At 43.2% G+C, this 22,059-nt stretch overlaps 1 protein-coding gene across 2 annotated transcripts in view; it reads left to right on the top strand.

Annotated features, from left to right (window-relative positions):
* Nucleotides 1–22,059, top strand: part of PRORP (protein only RNase P catalytic subunit) — a 94,669-nt gene that overhangs the window by 46,797 nt on the left and 25,813 nt on the right. The window lies entirely within an intron of this gene.

A 22,059-nucleotide genomic window follows, 5' to 3' on the forward strand; every position in this document is an offset into this window, starting at 1 on the left:
CATTTTTTGTGGTCTGCTCTGATCAAACCTCTTTAGGGTCTCATATAATACACAGGCACTAGAAGGGAAGTAGGGTATTTCCTTGGAATGAGGGAATGCCAGCAAGCAAAGAGCTGGTATAACCACTTACTTACTATACCACTCCCTTGTATCCATGTCTTCACCTTGGCTAGAACATCCTGTTCTGCAGCTACCCATAGTTTGCGGAGGGACTGTTCAGGACCATTGTTAGCCAGCAAAGATTAGAGTCCTTCAAGCCACTTTAATTTATTCTGGGTCTGGTTTAGTGCTTACTGTGGAGTTAGGTATGCAGCCTGCTTCCTTGAAGCTGAGGTACTAAGAGAAACTGGGCACATCTACACATTCATTAACGCGCTTAAGGTAATGTGTATTAAATCTCGTACCTCCATTATGAAGTACTAGGAAAAATATGCATTAGCCTATTTTAATGCACATTAGCTAAAGAGCACTTTTTTGTGACACTTTAATTCACATTAAAATAGACTAATGCACATTAAAGCACATGTGTAGACATGCCCACTGAGTATCTGCATCTGTCTTTCCAGGGCATTGGAGATGGTGCATGCCTATACCTACATAAACAGCTGCACAATGTATGTACTTGGTTTCACATGTGAGCCTTGCATCTGATTTTCCAGAAGTTTGGTCCTAATTATGTTACTTGTGTATACTGCATTAATCACCCAATGAAGTGTGAGATGTCGTTATGCAAATTATGCAAAACATACTGTTCTACCATGTTGGTAGTTTTGATGATCACACAAAATACGAAGTCCTGCCTTTTCCTCTGACTTATTTGGAAGCCTGTGGGGTTTTTCCCCCCCCAAGGACTTACTGTCTTTTCAATGATTCAAGATAAAGTAGAAAGAAGTCACTTAGATTCTGTTCAGAATTTGTATATTTGTCAAAGGGCTTATATATCCTTCTGTAACAGTTCATAAGTTCTTCCCATCAACTTTCCAGTTTGGACAACATGTAAGCACACATTAGTCCGCTAGTTCTTTAGCTTTTTCTTTACCCCTTTTTCAATTCTGGGACTTCTCTGGGAGTCCCTGCCCTGAAGAAGGATGGGAAGGTGGATGGTAGAAGGTGGTCATACCTTTGTTAGAGGCTTAAGTGTTTCACTGAATCTGGGCCCAGTGAATTGGTGTCCAAGCAGGTATTGCCTCCACTTATCAGCCCACCGAGATTAGCCAAATCTATTGAATAATTATTAAACTAAAAACAACTGAGATATCAAGTAAAGACATGAAATTGAATAGTAATTATATATTGGTTTATTTGGTGAATTTTTTTTTTCTTCATGATTTTTACCAGCTGTCAAGTTTGTGAGTTTGTCTCTGGTCCTTCTCTCTCACAGGATTCCCAGTCACCCTTTCTTGCAAATTCATTTTAATTATATGAACTGTAGAATTAGGTTGTGATCCTGCAAGTGCTTATGCTCATGTTAAGACTCTAGTTTTGCAGTGAGGCACATTATAATTGGTGAAATAACTCTCACACTTAGTTCTGTATGTCCTTGAGATTTTGCAAGATCTTGGACCTAAATAAGGAACACAATTTGTCACTTGCAGCTCGGTTATTTGCGACTTCTTTACAGTTTGTTGGAAACTGTAAAGTACTACAGTTATATAAAATATTGTGGCATCTACCTTGAATTATTTTTGACCGGTCATTGCATAGTATTTCTGCATGTTGATCATAACTCATGTGAGTAATCAGTATGCAGATTAGATAGTTTTTATTGAATATCTTAATTTTTAACATATTCCTGTTGAAGCAGTTTTGCAGCTGCGTACATACATTACATTGGTGAAAGGTCTAGAACAGGGGTTTCAGACATATGGTCCATTGGGCAGATCTGGCCATGGAGCTGCTCTGGCTGGGCTGTTGTTGGGCCACTGAAAACTAGTGGATGGCCTGCCACAGAACTTGGGAGCCTTTGGCCTCACTGGGCATGGCCATCATTAGCAAACTTGGCTAGCTATCACCACCCTCACTCCTCAGACCTACTGCTGCTGTCCTGGGCCCCCAGGTGAGTTTGACACCCCTGATCTAGAGAATCTGAAGCTTTGCAGTTATAGATACTGCACATAAAAACAGAATCATTAATCAAGTTTGCACTACCAATAGGAAATCTCCTTCAAATTAGTCAGGATGTCAGTAACTGCTGTTGATAACTGTTCCTGTTGGATATTACTGGAGGTGGAAGATTTCTAATATCTGAGACCTTTCTCTCTCTTAATTTGGTTCCAAGAAGTCTTGGCTTTTCTTTCATATAATGAACCTCTAATTATTTGCACATGCTCACTTAGGACAGGACTTCAAGGACAGTAAGCAAAGTTTTATAAACAGAATTCTAGGGAGGGTCAGAGATCTAAACATACAACATGGTGCTGAAAGGCATCACAGCTTCCCACTGCAAACATCAGTAACTATTAAAAGGAAAAAGAAAAAATAATCACTGAGCCTTGTCTGTATTGTTGCAGAAATTTAGTCAGGGAATCTCCCATTCTTGTTACCCCACCCTGCACTGTTGGGAAATCTTTTTTTTTTTTTTTTCCTTTCCCGAGTTTCAGAGGCAGCTGGTCTGATCTGGTACAGTATTTCCTGATGAGAAGCACAAGGCACCAGCAAGCTGAGAAGGCAGAACATCAGTGTTGGGCAAATCAACGTTCCCACCTCTGTTCTTTCCTCTTTATTCAGAAACCCTCTTCCCCTCTGTACCCACCCCCGAGCATTTTTGTTGTGACCTCCACCCTCTGAGTTACCTCCAGTAGCCTTGTTGGTGCTTGAAATTCTTTTTAAAAATTAATGTGATTTACATTTTTGATATATGTTTCACTCCCAGATGTTGTATCTGACTATATCAACAAAGCAAACACTACTACTACCAGAACAGGAACTCCCAGGCATTCCTTTTATGCAGGGGAAAGTTTTATATTATGTTCATTGTTTTGTACCGGTGTCCTGTCACTGTGAACGTCAGTTTGGAGCTGAGTAAAGTAAAATGGGGTTGCTCTGATGAGTCATTCTTGAGTAAACCGTTTCTGTAGCAACACTTTATTGTTATTTGCAAACAGAGTGATCTTCCAAATCTAAGCAGTAAAGGGAGATTTCAAATGAAAGTTTCTGCTGAATTGGATTGGTTTCAGTCCTGCTCTTTTCAGGTTTCTTTTCATTACTCATTAAGTGAAAGATGTGCATTTTTAACTTTCCTTTGGTAAGTAGTCAAATGTATGCTGTTTCTGAGAGAGAACCTTTTTGGTGCTTTTTTTTAAGAAACTACATTTCATTGTTCAGAGTACTTTAAGTAGCAGCTCTCTCTATGAAACAGTTTTATTATGTTTCTGGGAGGCAGTTCACAAAGGCATTTCCCCATCACAAAATGAGCTGCAAGATGTAGAGGCTGAAGCATTACTGTTCTACTCTGTCGGCTTTGAGTGCAAAATTATTTTCTTTAATAACACGGCAAAGTATTTTTCTTGGGGTCACTATAGAAGTAATAAAAGAATACAAAATCTTGTGAACACATGCAGATAATCCCATCACTTGTTGGAACCAAGGCTTGTCAGATATTTGAAGTGTTTTGGTTCATACTTGGCCCTTGTCCATGGTCCATTGTTTTATAATATAGAAGAATACAAAAAAAAAAAGAAACAAAACCCATTTCCTTGTGATATTTAAATATGATAAAAATCATAGGGGGGATATTAAATGAAATGGGAATCCAAATGACACTTGGATTGGTCAATCAAACTAAAGGAATTTTTGCATAAACTAATATATCAGAAAAGGTTCTGGCTGGTGATATGCTAGTTAGAAAAAATGTTGTCCAACTGGGATATTTAATGACTGCCATATCTGGCTGCACTTTTACACATAGGTGATGGAATTAAATTAATTTTAAATCCTGTTAAAGTTAAGGAAGCCTTTCTGCTGCTGCTAAACCAACGTGGCTCAGAAAATAAATGTTACAGAATACATACATATACATATACAGTGATAGAACATTATACTATAGAACAAGATATGTATTTCCTAGCCCCCATATGGACCTGAAGAAGGACCCAACTTAATTGAGATTTACTTGTCACTTAATGATAACATTAAGAACACACTAGATTGAGACTACAAAGTAGTATAAAGTACCTGAAATTACATCTTTTATCTTTGGCTTCTGAAAAATGAAAATTGCAAAATGAAATGAATCGCCATACAGAGTACAATAGACCATTCCAAATGTGTTTCTGCAGTGTACATCTCTATTGGAAATAGGCCATTATTTTTATGACCTAGAAAAATGCATAGTAAAAGAATAAAAGTTAGCACAACTGAGCTCTAACCCCTATTGTGGTGATCAGGTGGTGCTGTGTAATATAAATAGTAGTAAAGGCACATGAGAACAGAGCAGAAACTAGACAACCACCTGTTTGAGGGGTAATGTCTTAAAAAAAACCAACAACCTGAAAGTCCAAACTTGGGTAAAGAAGGAGGTACACACTACATACCTAGAATACAGAATTAGTTCTTAGTTTATTGTAGGTAGTACATTCATTATTTCAGAGATGGTGGATGCATTTTTTAATACTGGTTCAGATTTTACATAAGCAATGTATAGTCTCTCTGTATAGTCAGGTTGAATCTCTGCCAGTTTTCTATGCACTGTGGGTACAGAGATAAAACTTAACATAATAAAAGGCAAAGGGACCTTACCTATTCATCAGGTGGTCAGAGGTAACTCCATGTACGTGCTCCTACCCTGCAGAAAGTGGAAGCTGAACCATGATACCCAACCCATCTCTCATTGAAAGCTAAGGTACTGTGGATTAGCATCTACTTACGATGTGGCCACAGTGCACAAGTGCAGTAATCACAGCGTTGTTGATGTGGGGTAAAGTCCTGCCCTCTTTTTTTCTCCATAGTTAATTGCTTGTATGTCCATTACCTGAGGCACTAGAATGGCAAAATGGAAGTAGAACGCATTCTTTGCATCGGCTCATATGGAAATGCTCTCTCAGTATCCTTGTCTTGCTCATAGGTAACTTAATTAGGAAAAGCATTCTACAGATTTTGCAGTATTTTTATTTTGATATTTCTCACAAAATAAAAGTCTTAAGTTAATCCTTTCTCCCTTAGTGAAATCAGAACAGACAGTTACGTTAGTGGGGTTTAATTACTGAAATTACATTAGTAGTATCTCATTGTGACCACAGGATGGTAGTATAAGATTTCATGTGATCTGCAGTATTAAGCAGTATCAGTGTATTCTGTACTGGGTGATGTGTTGTGTTTGCTGGTCATGGTTTATGTTAAAATATGTAAATTGAGATTTTGCTAGTAGGCAGCTGTGGATTCTTTTTTTGTCTCTTCACATCCAGCTTACATGTCTGACATGATACAAAACATGAGAATTGTGGCTTGATCTTTACGTATTTTCTGTCAATTTAGTTTTAATACTTGGTCATCATAAAGCTATTATCATACTGACTTGGACTTTTAGATGGTTTTATTGTGTATAAGGAACACAAGTGATAAAGCAGTATCAGTTCCAGGAAGATAATAAAAAGGTGTAACTATCTATGGAATTATTCTCTCTCAGGTTTGCAGGAGAACCTACTACAGGTTAGTTCTGACTCAGTCAGCATTATCTTGCATAGATTTCCCTTCCGTGATACGAAACAAAGTTCCCTGGGAAGGATTATTTCCTGGGGCAGCATGCAGCAGGGATTTCTCTCACAGCATGGCTCAAACAGAAACAAGGAAACTGAGAGCATAGTCCAGAGACACAGGTTCTCCTCATAGATAAGCCTTGCTCCTCCTGGGTCCCTTTGTTTCTAGAGAATTTTATTCCTCCAGTTGAGTGGTCACTATTGTGTGAATAAACATTTCTGAGGTCTTAAACTTAGTACTGGGCTTAAAACCGTGAACTTCTGCTGAGTCTTTATAACTGGTTCTCTGAATACTGTCTTTTTATACTTTTTTCTGCTTAAACTGTTACCCACTATGGTTTAGATTATTTTAGTGCATTTCTACACAGGCAACCCCGGCTTAGCGCTCTTAATTGGTTCCTGAAAATTGTGTGTTAAGTGAAATGAGCTGTAAGTGAAACCAAAAGTATTTGATGGCCCAAGATGGCGACCGCAGTTGTTTTTAATGACCCAAGATGGCGTCCCCAAGCGTTATAACGAAACTTACTGAGCACTAAGTGAAATCAGGTATCAATTTAAAATGAGCATTATAGCAAAATAGTGTTAAGTGAAACAGCATTAAGTGGGGGTTGCCTGTTGTCACGGGGCGGGGCGCAGGGGCGGCCGTGAACCCATTAGCGCCCCTCCTGCCATGCCACTTAGGCGACCTAGTGCCCCCTATTCTTGCCTGCCACGTCCAATCTCCTACCACACGGCATTATGGTAAACTATCCCTGTCCCATGTGGGATGACTCAGCGCAACCCCAGCCTTATGGGCAGTGCGTGCCTCCTTCCTCCCCTTCAGCACACCCCAAGCCTCGCAGCTGTTCCCAGACTTTAATAAGTCCTTGCCCTTCGTCGCCCCTCTCCAGCGCCCCTGGGCTCACCACGCCCTGGTGTCCCTCTCTGGCACCCCTGGACCTGTCACACACCTGGCACCCCTTTAGCACACCCCAGCGCCCACTCTCTAGTACTCCTGGGCTTATTGCGTACCTGGCGCCCCTTCACTGGTGTCCCTGGGCTGGTCGTGCAACCTGCGCCCCTCTACCGGCGCCTTTGGGCTTGTCCCGTAACCTGTGCCCCTTTACCGGCACTCCTGGGCCTGTCACACAACCTATGCCCCCTTCTCTGGCGCTCCTGGGCTGGTCACGCACCCTGCACCCCTCTGACCCTCTGGGGTCCCCATCACAGTGGAGCCCCTCCGGGATCCTTTCCTGCCCACACCCTGGTAGGTGTCTGTAAACCACGCGCCCACACCCTCTGGGCTCCCCGCCCTCTCAGGGCCTATGTCGCGCTTCCCGCGCCTCCTCGCCCCTCTGGGCCTACGCCGCACTTCTCACGCTGTGCCGCGCCTCTCGTGCTTGTGCTGTGCTTGGGGCTGAGGTGGCCCATAGCTGCGCCTGGCCCCCTAACCCTTTTCAGGGTCGTTTGCCCCACTAGGCAACACACTGCCCTCACAGGCTGGGGATCTCTACACCCCACACACCACGCCTCTTCGGCACTCACTCACTGTGCCAACTATGGCGGCAATTGCTGTGCCACCCTGGCACCACTTGCTGTGCCCTTACTGGGCACCAGGAACCCCCAGTTTATTGGGGAGCTCCCGTGAGGCCTCCTCACACCCCTACAGCCTCACCCAGTCCTCCGGTGTAATAATCACGGCTCAACCAAAACTATAGGCCAGCCAGCTATAATGCATCATAAGCCCCCGAGCTTATAATACCAACTCCGCTCTATGCTGGCTCTCTTTCCTACCCCCGTCAAAGTTGTCTCTACCCCTGCATCATTGCAGCAGGTCAGAGTGGTCAGGCTGCAACTATTGACTCAGGCTGCTCAGCTCTCCCACAGAGCTCCTGCTCCTGCAGCCACCCAGAAGGAACTGCCCCCCAGGCTCTGGCCTGGGCTGTTTATATAGGCCTGGCCCTGCCCCTTTCCGGTCACCTGACTGTCCTGGTTGCTATAGCAACCAGCACCTGAGTTGCCCTGGTGATTGGGAGCTCCTTAATCCAATTCTAGGAACAGGGCACCTAAGTGCCCCTGTGACACCTGTGTTCAGTGTTCTTATTTCTCGTTTTCGGGGGTGGGAGCCATTTTTTTTTTTAGACACGCAGTCTTGTTGACGTGTATTTTGCTACACTAAAGAGAGTGCATACAAAAACTTTTATTATTTATATTAGTGTTATCTTATTTGGCCTTCTTCCTTAGTAAAAAAAATGACTGCAGACTGCTCTCGTTTCTCTGCATCTGTTTAAAGAAAGTCTTCTCTTCAGTTTTAAATAAATATTCTTCTTAACATGCTCTGGAAAAATCACATTTTCAAATTAATTTAAACTTGTTTGACCTTGGGAGCATAATTAATGATTCTGCTTTGGGCTATTAGCAAACCTTCCATTTTTTTTGAAGAATTTCCTTTTTCAGGTAATTTCTGTACAAACTGTTTGAATGCTAACCCTTGCAAGCCTCACTTGCAAGCCCTTTTATGCTTACTGTTTATCAGCCAATTCTTTACTGATTCTTCAGGCTATTTATGTTTTATATCTAATGTTATAAGATGATTCAGTACTTAAGGTAATTGGGGAGATTATGTAAAAGTAATATATTACATCTTTTTCAGCCATTTCTCTGATTTTCTTTACTGAAGTTTACTGGCTTTTCATTAATTTTATTGAATTATTATAGTATTTCCAAACATTGCATAAGCCTGTTCTTGTCAAAATTCCCCTTACTGACTTATTAAAAACTGGAATTGCTGGTCTTTCATTGTTTATGATGATATCAGTTGGTTCATTACATAAATCAGGAATACATGTTAATAATGCTCTGTCTCTCTTCTTATTATGGTGGTGTTTTATTCAACTTCGCATTTTATTGCAGTGCAAGAATTATGTCTGGGTTGGCAGCAGGCTGTCTCTTTCTTCTCCAGGATCCTGTTGAATCAGTTTCAATCTCTGACTTTAATTGTAGCTTTAATAATGGCTCCCTTTTTAGCCTTTGTCAAGTTACTTAAACTCTGTGGGCTGGATTCCTCAGTTTAACAGAGTTGTTCCTCATTTTACATGGTATTGGAAGAAAGGAGAATCAAGAGCTCTGAATTTCTTTTCTTTTTCCCCCCTTTGTTTTGGTCTATAAAATTGGGGTGATAAAATCCTGTCATCAAGCAGAGTACTGTGACAGTTGACCAGTTGTTGTCTAGAATGTATTTTGAATATGAAAAGTGCTATGTAGATGCTCAGTGGGTGTGTCTGCATGTTCATCAATGTGCCGTAGTCATTGCACATTAAGTTTTAATACTTGTATAACCAAGTACTAAATCAGCGCACTGTAACTGGCACTACTGTGCAGTAGCATTGGCACATGGCCTTTTAGTGATGCTAACTACACAGTAGCCTAATACTACTGTGCAGTAACATTAGTATGGGTTTTGCGCTGCACACTACTGCACAGTGTTATTAGGCTACTGTGCAGTTAGCATCTTGAGTAGACCCACCAAATATGTGGTAATTGCTATTTGATTATGATTGGATTTCTGATTTTAACTACAGTTCAATAGGTGAATCTATACATTGTGTTGGCAGACATGTATTTCATAAATTCTACTTCTAGTTATTGCTTTGTCTGTCTTGTTAGGTGTTTTCTTCTATCCTTGTTATAAAAATACCTGTATAAGATGACCTTGCAGTGGGAATAATCAGAGTAAATAGAAAATATGAAAAAACACACAGCAAAATTGACTACTTAGATTTCTTCAGATTTCAGCTGCCCATTAATAGAGTACACTTTTCTGTGGCTTGTAACACCACCAGTTTTAGTGTATATTGCAAAGTAATTACTACGCTGAGTCTTTGGAACTGAGTAGGCAATATCACGTTAGCTGCATTTTTCACCATTGTCAGATTCCTCCTTTCACTTTCCTTCCCAAAATAGCTGAAATGACCAGTAACAACAAATTCATTTTCTAAACTGAGTGCAATTTATTAGCTGATGAATTAGCATTAAGGGAAGTTAAGAGCCTAAAACAAAACACTCCTAAAACTGCAGTTGCTTCTGGTTTGTCTTTCACGCCTTATGGGTGTGTATGTGATGTCCGTAAAGTAGATTCAACCAACTCCACAAAGTGCTCTGCAGTATTGCCAGCCACAGCTGGTTAAACATCATGAGTCAGACCTTAACAACTATGGATTAGCTTAAAAAAAAAATCTTTGAGCGTTTTACATAACACAGCCTTGATTGTCCTTATTTGTCTTCTAGTTCTCAGTTGCTAGGGTGTGCTTGTTTTATGTTCTCAAGTGTTTTTTTTCTCTGCAACTGATGCAAAAAATGTGAGTTTCTTGTGGAATTACTTGCATGCTGGAGTTTTAAAAGAAATGTTTGATGTCGCATATGGGATTTGGCAACACTGACTAGCTATTACATTACAAAGCACTGTCCTTTGGGATGCAGGGAAATATTTGAAACACATATTCTGTCTGTCAGGCCCCTGGCAGATGTTATACTTAAGCCATAATTAACCTTTTCATTGCATCATAAATAGTAACCCTGCTACATGTGCACATGAGAAAACAAGAAACTAGCCAAACATATATTCCACAAAATATGCTTAACATTTTTTGTGGCTGGTTTCTACTGATCCTTAAGTTGAACATTTGGCAGGGTAGCCCTGCCAGGCACCTGATTCCACCTACACCTGCTTGGCAGAGCTTGGTTTAAACAGGGATCTGGATTCTTATCTCTATCTGGATTAGTTTTTGTGACACCCCAGACTTCATTCCTATGGGTCCACTGCTTGTTTACTTTTTCTCCTAATGCTGTCCCCCTTGCCCCTATGTCTGTCTCTCTCTGACCCCCTCTACATGTTACAGGTATCGCACAATTAATTACTCAATTACCTTGACACCAGCTACGCATGCAAAGTACTTATCACACAATAAAAAGCTCCAGCCAACTATAAAGTTAGACTTTGAAAACCTGTAATAACTTCATAGCTGGTTGCTATCAAGCTTTAATTTGCATATATGTGTAGCAGGGTTTCCCTGTGGCTGAAAGCCACATCATCTGATAGGGCTCCCATCCACAGAGGTGCAGCTTGCCCAGCCAGGGCTGAAAGTTCTGCAGCTGCTGGGGACTCTCAGCCCTAGCAGCTGCTGACTCTGGGTCCCAGTAGCTCCCAGCAGCTGCTGGGACCCAGAGTCCCATAGCTTTGAGTACTGGGTCCCTGCAGCGTGTCACCCAGCAATTTTCCCACTCTCCCCTGGGATCAGGTTCCCCCTACACTGGCAATGACTTGTGGTGGGATCTAATGTGTGATTCCTCCAATCATGCCTCCTGCCATGCAGATGGCAGGAGGCACAGTTGTGAATTGTGCATTAGATCCCATCATGCCTTTACCTGCATATGTAAAGGGGGCCTCTGTCTCTGCTCCCTCACCTTGTCTTTTGTATTCTGATTTCTTTCTCCTCCTCATACTCTGTTTTTGCATGTCCTTTCAGAGCATCTGATGAAGTAAACATATATATGTAATTTAGTTAGTCTGTAAAGGTGCATATCTACCAGGCCTCTGGGTATACCAGGCCAGTGTGGAGAATCTGACCAGCATTGCAAAGCTAAGACTTTGAGTTCTTTGCTATTGCCCATTTCCAGGCCTGGAAATGTTAACAACGTAGTAGCTAGCATGTATGTGCAGTACCGTACTGTATAGAAATGGGATTTGATAGACTAAATTATCTTTTGCAAAATAATGCTGATGTATAGTCAACATTAACTTGTGACAGAATTTGCCAGATCTATACTATCTTGACATATGTTCCAGGTATATATACCAGGAGTGGCCAACCTGTGGCATGCAGCAGACTGGGGAGGGAACAGGCACCACAGTGGCAGATAAGGCAGGGAACAGAAAGTCAAATCGGGGAGGGAGCACAGGGCAGGCAGTAGAAAGCAGAGCAGCAGCTTAGTCAGGGAGCACAGGATAGGAACAGAAGGCAAAATGGCAGATCCAGTAAGGGAAAGGGTTGGGGTGGTATGTGGGGAGGGTGCAGGTCTGATTTATGACATGCCTCCCATTTGTGGGAGTCCAGTAGGAAAAAAATAATTCTGAAGGGCAACCAGCATGACTTCGTAGCAAGTAGATCCTGCCTGAGTAACCCTGTTTCTTTTTATGACCAGGTCACAAAATGCTTAGATGTAGGAGCTGAGGTAGATGTCATCTTCTTGGATTTTAAAAAGGCCTTTGATATAGTGTTGCATCCCATTTTTATAAATAAATTAAGCAGTTGTGACGTAGATTATTATGTGGTGAGGTGGGTAGAGAGTTGGCTTATGGGATGCACCCAGAGGGTGGTGGTGGACAGATCGTTTTCAACCTGGAAAAATGTGGGCAGTGAAGTTCCTCAGGGTTCGGTCCTTGGACCAGTGCTGTTCAATATGTTCATCAGTGACTTGGATGAGGGCATAGAAAGCACTCTTTCCAGATTTGCGGACAACACCAGATTATGGGGCAAAGTAAACGCACTGGAAGGCAGGGAGTGGATTCAGGCAGATTTGGACAGATTGGGAAAGTCATAGTTTCATAGTTTGTAGGGTTGGAAGGGACATGAGCAGATCATCAAGTCTGACCCCCTGCCTTGGCAGGAAAAAGTACTGGGGTCAAATGACTTCAGCAAGGTGTTCGTCTAACCTCCTCTTGAAAACCCCCAGGGTAGGAGCCAGCATCACTTCTCTTGGAAGTCAGTTCCAGATCCTAGCCACCCTGACAGTGAAGTAGCGCCTCCTGATGTCTAGTCTGAGTCTACCCTCTGCTAGCTTGTGACTGTTATTTCTAGTCACTCCTGGTAGTGCTCGGGGGAACAGGGACACCCCCCCAATGCCTGCTGGTCCCCTCTGACTAGTTTGTAAATGTTCCCTAGATCCCCCCTCAGCCTTCTCTTGTGGAGGCTGAACAGGTTCAGGTCCTGCAGCCTCTCCTCGTAGGGCCTGCCCTGCTGCCCCCACTCATGCAAGTGGCCCTCTTCTGGACCCTCTCCATGCTGTCCACATCTCTCCTGAAGTGCGGTGCCCAGAACTGGATGCAGTACTCCAGCTGCGGTCTGACCAGTGTCGCATAGAGGGGGAGGATCACCTCCCTGGACCTGCTCATGATTCATCTGTGGATGTATGAAAAGGTACGGTTGGCCTTCCTGACTGCATCCCCACACTGCCGGCCCATGTTCATCTTGGCATCAGTGATGACTCCAAGATCCTTTTCTGCCTCTGCACTGACGAGAAGGGAGTTCCCCAGCCTGTAGGTATGGTGCTGGTTCTTCCTCCCCAGGTGTATCACCTTGTACTTGTTAGTGTTGAAACCCATCCTATTCTCATCTGCCCACCCCTGTAACCTGTCCAGGTCCAACTGCAACTTATTTCTCCCTTCTAGTGTGCCCACATCCCTCCACATCTTAGTGTCATCAGCAAATTTGAACAGGATGCTTTTTACCCCCTCATCCAAGTCGCCAGTGAAGATGTTGAACAGTGCGGGCCTGAGGACCGAGCCCTGAGGGACCCCACTGCCCACATCCCTCCAGGTTGAAAATGACCTGTCCACCACCACTCTCTGGCCACTCTCTGGGTGTGGCCCTCCAGCCAGTTAGCGACCATTTGACTGTGTAGGTGTCGACACCACAGTCCCCCAGTTTTTTAATGAGAACGGGGTGAGAGACAGTGTTGAAGGCCTTCCGAAAGTCCAGAAAGATTATGTCCACTGCTACCCCTGCATCTAAGGATTTTGTGACCTGGTCATAGAAGGCCACCAGGTTGGTCTGACAGGATCTGCCTCTAATGAACCCATGTTGGTTGCCCCTAAGCATAATCTCCCCTGCTGGCCCCTCGTGGACATGTGCCAGGATAATTCTCTCAAAAATGTTACCCAGGATCAAGGTAAGAATAACTGGCTTATAGTTTCCTGGGTCCTCCTTCCTCCCTTTTTTAAGGATGGGAACCACATTGGCCCTCGTCCAGTCCTCTGGCACCACACCAGAGCACCACAAGTGCTCATAAAGCCATGCCAGGGGTCCTGCAATGACCTCAGCTAATTCCCTCAGCACTCTGGGGTGGAGATTGTCCAGACCAGCTGATTTGAATACATCCAGTCCCTCCAGAAGTTCCCTGACTAGATCCTCCCTGACCCATAGCCTAGGTGCGCCTCCCCTGGGGCGTGAGGGGGTCCTGGTGCGGGGGCTGATTTGGTCCCTGCTCAGGAAAATGGAGGCAAAGAAGTCGTTAAATAGGTTAGCTTTGTCGTCTGGTGTGACGACCAAATTTCCCAGTGTGTCTTGCAGGGGCCCCACGCTACCCGGTACCTTCTTTTTGCCCCCGATGTATTTAAAAAAGGATTTCTTGTTGTCCTTGATCCGGGAAGCCTAGTCCCAGTTACATCTCCGCCTTGGCCTTCCTGACTGCCCCCCTGCATCCCCGAGCAACTGCAGTATAATCCTCCCTGGTGATGGCCCCTCCCTTCCATTGGGTGTGCACCTCCCTTTTAGCTAGGAAACATTCCCGGATGCTTTTGGTGAGCCATGGGGGCTTTTGCGCCCTCCTGCCCCCTTTGACCCGTGCTGGGATTACCTTCGTTTGGGCTTGGAGGATCATCTCCTTAAGAAGCGACCACTCTTCTTGGACACCTGGCTTCCCTCCCCTCCAGGACCTCAGTGCCTCTTCAGCTATTCTCCTTAGCCTATTGAAGTCCGCCCTCCTGAAATCTAGGGCTGCTGCCTTGCTGCAGGCCTTTGCCACCTTGCACTGGATGGTGAATTCCAGCAGGCGATGATCGCTGTCGCCCAGGTGGCTGAGCACCCACAGCCCCCTCACCAGGTCGTCGCCCATGGCCAGCACCAGGTCCAACAGGGCATCTCCCCTGGTGGGGCTGTGCACCTTCTGGGTTAGATGGAGGTCCTGCATTTTGGCTAGGAACCTACGTGAGCGGTCAGACCTGGCTGACTGCTCTTTCCAGCAGATGTCTGGAAAGTTCAGGTCACCCATGCTGACCATGTCTTTTGACCTAACTACCTCAATGAGCTGACTTAAGAATTCCTGGTCTAGCTCTTCTCCTTGTCGGCAGAACAGAATAGGATGCAGTTTAATAAAGATAAGTTCAAAGTGCTGCATCTAGGGAGGTAGAATCACGAACACACCTACAGACTGGGAGGTGACTTTCTAAGCAACACAGCAGTAGAAAGGGATCTCGGAGTCATAGGTCAACTCCAAAACGAACATAATTTGTCAGTGTAACGAAACAATAAGTAAAGCCAACTTCAGTCTTTCATGCATTAGGTGCATCATGAACAGGTCTGAGTAGGTGATACTTCCCTTCTATGCAGCGTTGGTAAGACCGCAGCTGGAGAACTGTGTCCAGTTTAGGGCACCACACTTCAAGTGTTGCCCTGTGGGGTCAGGCCAACTCTCAGGATCTCAATATTGCACTGTTAGACACGAGGGCATGGTGTACAATTGCACATGCACACACTCGATCAATTAGGTGCATACACACACTCTAGGTGCATGCATCTCCACCAGGCTTGCACACACACACTACCAATTCAGGCACATACGCATCCAAACGTTCTAGGCGCAGACACACACTCTAGGTGCATGCATCTAGAGTGTGTGTATGTGCCTAGTGTGTGTTTGTGTATGCACCTAGTAATTTTGACTGTATATGTGCCCGAATTGGTAGTGTGGGTATGTGCATGCACCTAGAGTGGGTGTATGTGCCTAGTGTGTGTGTGTGTCTGCACCTAAATGATTTTTGAGTGTGTATGTGTGCAGTTGTACACCACACCCTCCTGTCTAACAGCGTAATATTGAGATCCTGAGAGTTGGCCTGACCCCACAGGGCAACACAAGAGGGATGTGGATGACCTTGAGAGGGTCCAGAAGAGGGCTACTCATACAGTTAAGGGCCTGCCGGTAAGATCCTACAAGGAAAGATTGAGGGACCTGAATCTCTTCAGTCTCCACAAAAGAAGGCTGAGAGGGGACCTTGTGGCTGTCTACAAATTCATTGTGGGGGGGAGCAAGGAATAGGGTATACTCTGTTTCCCAGGTCACCACTTGGGGTTACTAGGAACAATAACCCTAAGCTGATGGAAAGCAGATTTAAATTAGACATTAGAAAAAATTTCTTTACAGTGAGGGTTGCCAAAATCTGGAATGGGCTTCCAAGGGAGGTGGTGCTCTCCCCTACCTTGGAGGTCTTTAAGAGTAGACTAGACGAGCACCTAGGTGGGGTCGTCTGACCCCAGCACTCTTTCCTGCCCAGGGCAGGGGATCGGACTTTACCTACTGAAGTCCCTTCTAACCCTAAACATCTATGAAAAAGTTGATCCCTACTGCTTTACAGTATTGCCTAACTCCTTTCCCCTGATCCCTGTCTGCTGAAAGGATCCCTGTCTGTCTCTGATCTCCTTTCTACATTATGGAGAAGGCCTGGCAATGTTATCATATGGAATTGATCCCCATTCTTCCTTTTCATGTGATTATCTGAGTCCTTTTATGTATTAACTTGCATCTACTTCTCTCTGTAGACAGTCTTTTGTCTGTTTGCTGTGTCAGCAGAATACAGCAAGTCTATGTTTTCTTGCGGCAAGAATTGCACAAATCTTGAGTAGCTTTTTTCTTAATGTATTTATCTGTGCCAAGGATTGGAAAACTGTTGCCAGTATGTTCACAAAATGAGTAAGAAATGCTACCCATGTAACTGAGAGCACAGCGTTTAGTATGTAGTCAAGATTTTTTCCAAAGATGAAGTTTCCTGTGAACTGTTTTATCATTTACAGTAATTTTCCTTTTTAGTTATAAATGGAACCCAATTAAAAAAAAACAGAAATTACTACTAGTAGTATATTATCTAAATCTCCTTGGTATTATAAGGTAATGATAATTGTTTGATTCTGCTTACTTAAGTTTTCAGGTGTATTGCAGGTAGGTGCATGCCACATCACAAAAAGGACAGTGGTTATTGCCATGACTAATTTATTTTGGAGGTGGTTTGTTTGGATCTGAATGTTAAGCAGCAGATTAATAGACAGCCAGAAAGCAACAGCAAGGAGTGAGAAAGTTGTACAAAAAACATCTGTTGCATGTTGCAACCTGCCCCAGTCACTATGTGGTAATGATCAGTTTACTTGATTCCTGCACAGTACTACTTAGATTGAGAATTGTGTCCTATGAGATGTACCAGCTTTGGTAAGAATGCAAAGTCTGGGCTGTGCAATTTTTGTTAAGCTCTTGACTTTATTTAAAGGTAGGTTGTCTTTGTAGAAGCTGAGCTCTAAAGTGCCCAAAATGGCACGAGGTTGCATTTTGCCAGTGCCTGCAATTATGGTGAACTCTCTTGTCTATATGTGGCACCTTTCCACAAAAAAATAAAAGTACCTCTTGGGACTTTTTTCAACCACAAAATGGAGGAGAGAAGGAAACTGCTTAATATTTGACATGCAGAGTTAAAGTTGTACAGACATCTGTGTAGGCTTCTGCTGAGACCTAAAGTACTGATATCTTTTAAACCGTCAGTTTCAGTCTTACAAATCTAACTACTGTCCTGCACATCGTTGTTTTCTTTCTGTGGAAAAGATCAGTTTGCTTGTGGTTTTACTTTCATAACTCCTCCACAAAATCCAGCTCATATTTTGGAATTTCAATATTTAATTGTGACCCACTAAAATCTGTGATACTAGCCCAAGTGCACCTGGTTCACAGATATTCCACTACAATTATTAGCCATCTACGTTCTTTCCAAAATGGAAAGTAATATTGAAACTCTCTTACAGCCTTCACTCTCTGGGTAGTCCTGCTGTGATGACAGTAAAAGTGTGAGAACACCGGGGCCTGATTTGTCTGACACTCAAATAAAACAGGCATAAAGTGAGAGAAAGTAGATGGAGGTCTGATAATCCTGGGAAATGAATTTGTCAGAAGTGGTCACAGTGCTAACAAGGAAATTATCCCATTTAAAGTTTGTTGCTCTGATAAGTACAGTTTAGCTTCTTTATACCAAAGGAAAAATAACTCTAAATCCTCCCATTTTTCCACTTGTAACTCACTGCATGTGGCCTCCTGGCACTGAATAAGTTCTGAGAAATGAAAAACCATAAAGGAAAGCACAGAGGTGAAATGTTTGAAGTTGTTACTTGCTAGTGGTGAGGGTCACGTGAGAAACAGTAAGAACATACAGAAGGAATAGCTTTAAAGACTGAAGAATCCAGAATGAGAACAAAGGCTAACATTGTTACATGGAAATTTTAGATAATACTACATGTATGTTTTGAACTTTGCCTACTTGTTTCCCTGTTGATTTAGAATAGGACTTTACAGATGGAAAAGTTTGTCCCTTCTATCTGCCAAAAGAGGAGGATTGATAAATTAACATTGGGTAATTCTTCTGTGAAGGTCCAGGCTTGGTATGAAATGTTGAGTGTTCATGAGAGGGTCTACAGAAAGGAAAAGCTCCAAATGATATATCCTACAAATGTCCTCAAGAATTTGGGGTTCTGTGTTCCAGGCTCTAAAATCAAAGGTGTTGGGCCAGTTACATTAGGAAAAATGTTAATATCTGTGGAGTTAGTTACAGCACTCTTAAATTATAGCTACAGCACAGTTAAAATGTAGGTGACAGGAAGAAGTTTGACATTTTTCTCTTAGAAAGGAGATGAAAAAGAGGGAATGTGATAAAAGTCTATAACATTGTTTCTGTAATTCATTAGCTTAGAACTTTTTTCTCTGTTTTATAACACAGGAAGAAGGGGATATGGAATGTAACTTAATAGGAGGCAAGTTCAAAACTGATAAAGGGAAATACTTTTCATACAGTGTGTAATTTGGGGAACTCACTGTTGCTAGAAGTCTTTGAAGTCAAGAATATAACAAAATTCAGAAAAGGGTTCAACGTATATAACAAGGAAGTGTGAAGTTCTAATTAATGGATTATAAGAGTTTTTAAAAGGCACAGAAACCAAGATAAAATCGAGTATGGGAAAACAGAGTATACCATTTCTGCTTACTCTCCAGGGTTCAGGCAATAAAGGCATTCTACAATTAAGTCAAAAGTAAGAGGAAGACCAGAGAAATCATAGGCCCGTTTTGAATCTAATTAGATCAGGGTGGGCAAAATGGCACATGGAGTTTTATTGACTACAAAAAAGTAGAGCTGAAGTTTTAGCCCTACGTGGCTGGCAGCTGGACTCCATTTCCCAGAAACCCCTGCCCACACATCACTGACCGGTCTCCATGGAGACTCCAGGAGTGGCAGGGCCCTGACAGCCCTGTGCTCACAGGATCTCCATGTAGACTGGCCAGAGTGGTGCTGATAGGGTGCGTGGCTAGGTGGGGAGCTGCTGTGGGGTCACAGCTGGGATCTTGCAGCGATGACAGTATAGAGCTGGAGCCAACACAGAGCCACAATCCATTGCCTGCACACCCCTGCCTGTAGAACCTGCACTCGTCACGGGCATTGGCAGCACATGGTGGTGCACCCCCTAGAAAAAGGGGGTGTGGGCAATTGCTGCTTTCCACTGCCACTCCCCCAAACCAGTGGCAATGTCTGTGGGTGGTTGCTAACTTCTGCTCGGTACTTGCCACCCTCCCCCCTTCTGCCACCAGCAGTACTCCCCACTTACCACCACTGCGCTCCTGCCGCGGCCACATGTCGTTCATGGTCACAGGGGTAGCAAATTTGTTGCACTCCAGCAAACTCGTCAGGCAGCAAATTGTGGCTCTGTCGCAGCCCTGGCCTGTGCTGTCACTGCCACAAGATTCCTGCACCACAAGATTCTTGCCCCACAGCAACTCCCTGCCTAGCCACACACCCTCCCATTGCTGCTGTAGGCTGGTCTCCATGGAGACTGGGTGCGCAGCCCTGCTACTTCTGGAGTCTCCATGGAGACCAGCCAGAGTTGCATGGGCAGAGACTGCTTGGAAATGGAGTCTGCCACAGGCCTGATGTGGCCTGTGGGCAGGACTTTGCTCACCCCTGAACTGGACAGATGCTTTGGAGAAGCCTCAAGTACGTACCTCTTTTTTTTTACTTGGGCCTTCACAAACGGGGGCAGCAACCAGAGAACGAGTGTAAGTTGGCAGCAGAGAGAAAGAAAGACAAAGAGCTTAGAGTAGTAGAAGAACAGATATGGGGTTACTTAGAGAAGCTAGATGCTTTCAAGGTGTCACGGGACTGGAGTAGATGACTTTGTGAGATCCCTTCCAGCTCTACTTTCCTATGATCTATGACGAGATGGATTGATTGTTTTGGCAATTCTCATGTTCAATCTCATGTATGCAGAAGGTTAACAGCATTTCTTTGATCTCCTTGAGTCATACCCATCTCTGTCTGAAGCTACAATACAGCTCAAAAGCTGGGGTTAAAAGATATACTGAAATGCAGAACCATATTTTAATTTTGTAAGAAGAGCTGTGACCCCAACATTCTTGCTCTAGTTATGTAAGGACTAGAGGCAGGGGGAATAGTCCATTTTTTTTTTTTTTTAATTTATGGAATTGCTTTAATGATTAAATTCTGTGGAGAAAGAGACTTTCAAAAAGGAAAAAAAATCAGGCTTTTCTCCTTCCTGTTAAATACTTAACTTGATATTTTTAAAGTGTGACACCTTTTTTGCTGTATCCATCTATTCTGACTAGAATAACCTTTCAAGTTTGAAAGAGGTGCATTTTACCCTTAGAATATTTGAGAAAAGACAGCTTCTCAATAGTTACATTTTTGTTCTTAATGAGACTTCAGTAACGCAACGTATTTCAGTCTTGTTTCCAAGGAACTGTCACTAACTATGAATAATCTTCAAATGGCAATCTAGAACCAATCAAGTTGGGAAATAAATGACAATTTCAGGATGCTCAATTAGTTTTTCTTTTCAGCCTGAATTCCTTTCAAGTTCACTGTATAAACTGCAAATTGAAAAGGAAATGGACTAACAGTGAAGAGCAGAAATCTGCTTGGTAAGATGCGTGGCAGATCTTGTGTGAAAGTGTTTTTCTTATATTCACAATTCTTGGGAGTTGTTACGTCTTCTGTAATTTGTTTCTACTTGCTTTTTACATACTTTTCAATTCCAGTTTCAGCAGCAGGATTGAACGACTACCAATCAATATTCGCGGAACCAAGGAACTTTTTCTTTTAAATTACTTTTCAAGCACTTTAGTGTAGAGAGAAACTGACATGTTTGACCTGATGAGTGGTGTGTATGTGGGTTGCATAGCTGGCTGGCTCTGGCAAGTGAGTTTGCTCAGAGAAGAGCTTCTCAGCTAGTCCTTTCCAATCAGTCAGTCTTTAAACTGCAAATAAGCAACCAAAAAACAAACTGCGATAACCTGTGGTGGGTGCTAAAAGAGGAACCCCTTGACTCTGGCCTCAGAATAGCATCCTGGCCCCATGCTGTAGCAAGTTGTTGTATTCACGGCTGGCTCCTTCCCTCCTAACTGTTCCCTCAGTTTCCTTTCTGCTTTCCTTTCTCTGGCTTTAAGCATCCAGAAAGTCCCTCCCTTAGCAGTAGCTCCCACACAGCTACAGCTACAGCTACAGCTACAGCTACTTAACACAGCTGCCTGCCTCCTCTTAAGGGGACAGAGCACCCTGTTACAGGTTAACTAAATGTGGAAGCAGCCAGAAAACAACAAATACCCCTGTTGACCTCAATATGAAGTTGTCTGATTTCCATTGATGGATCTTTCAGTTTCAGCACTGCAAACTGTTGGAGTCCAGAATAAGGCGCACAAAGGGTAAAGGTAACATAACATAAGAGGGAGCAAAAATCTATCAACAATAGAGAACAAAGGAGTAGTACAAAAGAGAGAAGGAAAGGAAAGGAGATTCTGGTTTCCAAAGAAGATGAGGAGAGTAAAATCAAAAGCAGAGAAATATACAAGACAGACAAACTAATTGAGGATGAAGAATATGAGCAAGAAAGGAGTACACTAAATTACAAAACAGAGCGAGGAAAAACCTACAACTCTTAGTAGTGTGTCTTAGCATAATTATTTATGCCTCTTTATTTCATTGTATAGTAGTGAATTGCATTCCCTTTTATTTCTTTGTATATCTCTAGCTTATGTCCTTAAGAGAGACTGGCGATGCTAGTGCTGGCTGTTTTGGATTCTCTAGCTAAATAAATGTAGAGAAAAAATAAAGAAAATACTGCCACATTCCCCTGAATATGTATGGGGCACCGTTTGGTAGGTGGTGACCTACGGAAAAATTATATTTTGAGAGGGAGGAAAAAGGTTGCAATGTTGGCACTTTTTTATTGGACTCCCTCACAAGGGCCATATCCATGCTCATCTGGACATTTGGTTCCCTGGGGACAACTAGCAGCAG

Source organism: Crocodylus siamensis, chromosome 2 (assembly GCF_052110815.1).
Source record: "Crocodylus siamensis isolate JL-2025a chromosome 2, ASM5211081v1, whole genome shotgun sequence".
NCBI classification, from domain to species: domain Eukaryota; kingdom Metazoa; phylum Chordata; order Crocodylia; family Crocodylidae; genus Crocodylus; species Crocodylus siamensis.